This window comes from Pteropus alecto, unplaced genomic scaffold (genome assembly GCF_000325575.1).
Source record: "Pteropus alecto unplaced genomic scaffold, ASM32557v1 scaffold45, whole genome shotgun sequence".
NCBI classification, from domain to species: Eukaryota; Metazoa; Chordata; class Mammalia; order Chiroptera; family Pteropodidae; genus Pteropus; species Pteropus alecto.
In genome coordinates, this window is record NW_006442491.1 from 28,404,331 (window position 1) to 28,410,330 (window position 6,000).

General features: G+C 37.9%; 1 protein-coding gene and 1 pseudogene across 2 annotated transcripts in view; one reads left to right on the plus strand and one right to left on the minus strand.

Moving 5' to 3' along the window:
* PKIG (cAMP-dependent protein kinase inhibitor gamma) overlaps positions 1-6,000 on the plus strand; it is an 83,032-nt gene that overhangs the window by 36,292 nt on the left and 40,740 nt on the right. The gene's annotated exons all lie outside the window — the stretch shown is intronic.
* On the minus strand, positions 260-378 carry LOC112471172 (annotated as a pseudogene).

The window sequence follows — 6,000 nt, forward strand, 5'->3', positions numbered from 1 at the left end:
GTAAATATGCGTATTTTTTCTTTCCTTATTACAAATTTAGTAGTATACTGTTGATATTGCTAGACATCAGGCTTCATAATATATATACTTGCGATATTTAACTATCATTGTCTAAATTATTATGGCTGCATAGGCTTCCGTCATTTGGAAGGGCTTTGATTTATTTAACCTATCCTTGATAGATATTTAGATTATGTCTAATCTTCTGCTGCAGTGAATACACATTTTACACTTTTTTTTTTCTTTTTCTTTTTTTTAATGCCTACAGCACTCAGTCTTCCTAGGTGGTCTCCCATCTAAGTACTAACCAGGCTTGACCCTGATTAGCTTCCAAGATCAGGTGGGATTGGGTGAGTTCAGGGTGGCATGGCTGTAGGCTCACACTTGTGAATGTGTGCCTTTATGATAAATTCCTAAAAATCAATTTGCCAAAGCAGAGGATGTGTGAATTTATTTAATTGATTGCCAAGTGATGCTATGCCAATGTATGGCTACATTAGCAATGGATGAGGATTTCTGTTTTCCAACACCAAGCAGTGTATTATTAGACTTTTTGATATATTCCAATGGTAGAGGAAAGTCAACTAAGGTTGACTACTTTTCATGTATTCTCTAAATTCCCTGTTCATATTCTGAGCTTATTTTCTCTTTGATTGCTGGTCTTTTTCTTATCAATCTCTAGAAGCTCTTTATAGATTAAGGAAATAGCCTATTCATGATATGAAAGATGATTTTTTTTCCAGTTTGACATTTGATTTTTACTTTGCTGATCATGATTTTTGCCATGAAAAATATTTTTATTTATACATGGTCACACTTATCAGTATTTTCTTTAATGACTTCGAGGTTTTATATCATACTTGAAAAGGTCTTCCCCATTGAGAGGTTATCAGATATGCTGTGTGTTTTTCTAGTACTTACATGGTTTGATATTTTTGCATTTAAGTTTGTAGATCTATCAGGAGCTATTTCGAGTGTGACATATAAGACTCTACTTATTAACCTCACTTCTCAGATAGATGGAAAGACTAATTTTGACTGTGAGGAAGAAAGGATCTGGTAGAGTCTTGGTCATCTTTTAGGGGTGGAATTCCTTTCACTCACAGTAATTAAAATGAGCATCTGAAGTCAAAGCTCCCTTTTCCTGACAGCAGGTGGGGGGAAAAGTCAGTTTTAAACTGAGTCCTTCTTTGTTATTCCTTTTCATTTCCCAAAATGTTCTATTACTGCAGTATCATAGGTCTCATGACATGTTATGATTTTTATCTCATTTTTGTTTCATTTTAAAGTTGCTATTTTTTGATGTCATGAGAGGACACAGCTTCATTTCACTTACAAGCTCTCTCTAAATTATGATGTAGCATGAGTTATAGTGATTAATAACCATTATTTTTATGATTATCAGTTTCAGAGGGCTCTCCTTTCTTATTTTTGCCTGATCTCAAGTCCATCTCATCTAGCGACCTTTTTTTAACTTTCCATAACTCTCCATCCATTTATTACAAGACAGATTGTGAGCATAGAAGGAAACGGACCTACCTGATCATGATTCCACATTCCTGTCATTGTTCTGGACAGAAATGTACAAACCTTTAAACCTTTGAAACTCACTTCAAACTTATGAGTGGAAATAGAGAATTAGCAAGGATTTTTCTTTATTAGGACTTGTGGTCCTTGGTATGAATACTGCTATGCTACTTAGTCTTGAGTGAATGATACTTTGACTAGACACTTAAGAAAATATATTAAAACATCATTTAAAAATTACAGATATCGCCCTTCTAAATAAAACAGTCATTTTCATGTGTTTGTGTTTCTTGCCTAATCTGTCTATTTATCTCTAAGTATTTATTAAGTGCCTTCTGTTTGCCAGGCATCGTGCTAGGTGCTGGGCTGCAGAGCTGAGTAAAATACATTCTCCATCTGGAAAGAAATACAAGTAATCATAATGCGCTGTGCTGGGACCCATAATGAAGAGGCTCATTGGGGGCACCTGTTGGTCAGAAGTCTTAGGAGTAAATGACAGAAACCACTCTAGCTGGTGTAAACAGAAAGGTAGCTTACGGAGTCTCCAGGAAGTTGATGACCTGGGCTTGATCGCTACACAGATGAGAATAAAGCAGGGACAGTGCTCCATGAGAAGTGCCCAGCCGCACTACAGGGGACTGTTTTAGAGGAAACAGCACTGCTGCCTGGACTCACTTCTTCAGCACAAGTGCTTTAGATATTGGACATCAGAAACTAGGCCCCGGAACAGCTCTCTAACATGAGCCTATAATTTTCTTTAAGGTCTCCAGTGCGTTAGATGCAGTTTGCACGTACAGTTCGTGATCTTTACATTCTTCATGCTCATTGGTCTCTGGCAGCAACCACTGAGTTTGCAATAGCTTTACTTTCAATATGGTCTTCATTTCAGATGACCATGGATGATTAAAAAACTCTTTTAAGGTCAGTTTGGCTCAAATAAACTCTTATAAAAATTAAAAAAAAAAAAAACAAAAACAAACCTCTTAACACTTCATGCCATTGACTATCAGCATCCTCTCCTCTAATACAGGGATCAGCAAACTGTGGCCTGCCACTTGTTTTTGTAAATAAAGTTTTATTGCAGTATAGCCATGTGCATTTGTTTGCACATTGTCTATGGCTGCTTTTGCTCTACAGCGACAGGGTTGAGTTGTTGCAACAGCAGTTACTTGCTGCATAAGTTCTTTAAGATTATCAGTTACTTGTTTCAGAACATACTGTCTGTGTAAGAGGGTCTTAAGAGACTAGGACAGGCAGTCAGTGCTCAGATGTTCATGCTGGTCCTCTTGCAACTCCCTGAGTAATATGATGCCCTCATCAAGGTTCCTTTGGGACATTGCAGCCCCTTCAGTCAAAAACGTCAGCTGGAGTGCCAGCGTTTATTAGTGCTTGCAATGCTGCGAGCCTGTCTTGATTGCTAGAGTCTGAAGAGCCAACTGGCTTTATTTCTGTAATTCAATTTTCATTTTATTTTATTTTATTTTTTGTCTTTTGTTAAGTGTCCCTTCTAGTCCTCAGCTTCAGATGATGGTGTCTCTAGTTTACAAAGAATTCTATTGTGAGGAGTCTAGTAAACTCTAAATAATCTTATTGTGAGGAGTCTAGTAAACTCTGCCGTACATGTGGATAATCTTGGGATATGGCCAGAAACTATTGGATGCTGGAGAGTAGTTGGAAGATCAGTCTTTCTTGTAAGTTAAGTCAATTAAATTGGAATTGTCCCTGCCGTTATTTGAAAATTTAGAGTGAGTAGTTGGGTGCATAAGAATTGTGGGGACCGTAATTCAGTATAACTTTGTTCTTTTTGAACCCATGTAATATATTCAGCCCAGACTGAAGTCTTCTGGTCTTATTCCCTGTCTTACAAGGCAGTGGCCTGTTTCTCTATCACGGGATCCACAGGGTGGAGAGGTCCCAGTGTAGCCCTTCCATTCCTGATTTTCTTTCAAATTCACACTGAGCTTGTTGGCCAGCTTTCTCCAGTTCCTTTAACAGAAAAGGCCAGCCTGTTTTTGTTCTTTCTAATTTGTTTAAATTTATCTTCGAGTATATCATATTTCTTTTTGTTTTCCTTATTGGGGCTTTTAAAAACTTTTAAAAACATAGGCATCTGCAGTCTTATCTTCCCACCAACAGCTTTTGTCCTGCCCAAGGGGGAGGGGAGGATCCCTTTTATCTTTTGCAAGTCAGCGCTCTTTTAAATACTGCCCTGTTTCAGGCCTGGAATTTTTTCCTGGCTAAGAATTTTCATCTGTGGACACAATAGCCTCATTGCAGCTCTTTAATAAATAGTCTCTGTTTGTAGTAAATCATGGCATCAGTGCACATTAGTTTGAAGTTACCTTTAGTTCTTCGGACTGATAGCCTTATTCTTGATCTAATCTTTCATTGTACTGAAATCCACTGGATGTATAATTGTCATCGAGCTGCCAGGAGCAATACCATCAGTTATGGGAAATGAGAAGAAAGCTCTGGAGTCCTTTCTCTGTGATTGTCTCATTAAAGCGTTTGAAGGAGGGCTCTGGCCGAGGAGCTCAGAGGCTGCTCAGGTTACTTCCATCTCACAGGATCCTGCTTCTTACTCTGTTGTCTCCATCTGGCTTTTCTAAAAATCTTCCTATTTTATTTCCTTTGCCTGCCCCTCTCCCCTCCCCACCTGCTTTCTTTCTTTCTCCTTTTCTCTATCCTCATGCTTATCATGATCATTGCAGGTCTCAGGTGGCTTAAATCATGACTGAGATGCCTGAACAGAGCTCGAAGACTTCATTTCTTCCCACTTCCAGGTGCACCTTCTACACATCAGAATGTCCCCAGTGCCCACCCCCTGTGCCAGGTACAGGCTGGCAACACACCTGCTGGGCCAGGCCAGGGAAGTAGAGGGCAGGCGCAGGGCCCCAGAGACCACGCTTGGCTGGCAGAGTGTGGTCCATGTCTCTCCACCATTTTTAACAGCCAGGCAATGTGTTTGATATTTTGATTATTTCCATTTTTTTCACTGTTATACACTCCTGTTATAAATGTCTCCCTCACTATAAGTCAGAGTGTGTACATATTTGTAGCACTTGGTATGTATCGTCGAAAGGAACTTAAAAATAGCTTTTTATATTTTTCTTTTTATAGAATACTGTGTTATTACAAAAATAATGCTTTGTAGAAAAAATTTAAATACCAATAGACTAAAAGAAGAAAATAAAATTACCTTGCAGTGTTACTGTTTCATGTTCTTTTTTATGCAAAATACTATTTTCCCTTTTCCAAATAGGAAACCCTCCTCTATACACCTTAACATTTTAAAATTAGACTGTTTTTTTCCCATGTCATTAGATCTTCTTCCGTAGCATCACTTATTGTGACTGCGTGATGTTCCACTCTATAGAAGTACCAAGGTTTATTTAGGTACTCCCAATTATGGACTTTTAGGACTGTTTTCAGCTTTTCACTTTCTAAGCAGTGCGGAAGTGAACAACCTTAGGTCAAGTCTTTGCATACGTCTATAATGATTTCTCTAGGGCAAATGCCCAGTGACATGACTAGGTGAAAGGACATGTACACTTTTTTTAAATTAGTAAACTTTATTTTGTAGACCAGTTTTAGGTTCAAACAAGATTGAGCAGAAAGTACAGAGAGTTCCCATATACTCCTCGTGCCCGTAAGGATTTCAGTGTTACGAAATTGCCTTTTAGGAATGTTGTGGCGTTTTCCATTCTCACCTACATTTTCCCATCTCTCCACAACACTGGGTATTATCAGTACAAAAGAAAATCTTTGATAAGGCACATTTAAAGCAGAATATTTTAGTCATAAGACAATTTCTTCTGAGATTTATATTTATGTTATTCATTCCATTACTGCTTATTATGGTAGGTGATGGCAGAGTATTACTAACCTTCCTTCCTTTGCCAATTTAATAAAAATTATACAAGTTAATACATATACACAAAAATAAACATCCAGTAGAACAGAAAGATATAAAGAAAAAAGTAAAACAAAACAAAAAAACTCCCACTTATCCAAGTTTTCTCCTGAGAGCTACTTGTTTTTTACTTTAATAGTTTTTAGATTGTGGTGGTTACCTCCAAAATTCTGAATAAGCTACACACACACACACACACACACACTTTTTTTCTTCATTTGTCATTTTAAACAGTTAACTTAGATAAGTAGCTGTGTATTGTTAGAATTGCGGTTGTCTTTCACAGCTGTGGTGCTTGCTTATTTGCTGGATTTATGCTTCTTATTTGGCCTTAGAAAATTTCCCATGCTTGCTTTTAAGCTCAGCCATGCATTTGTTAGGGTGATGGCGCCTATCATTGGAGGTGTTTTGGAAGAAGGGTTACTGGATGTTTAGTTCATCTATTGGCTGAAACGGCCGTCTTAATCCACCCACTTTGTATCTCTGTGAAAGAAGAAGAAATTAGCACCTCTCCACTTCTCCGTCTACCTTCTGTTCTAACCTCTACCTCCCTACATTTA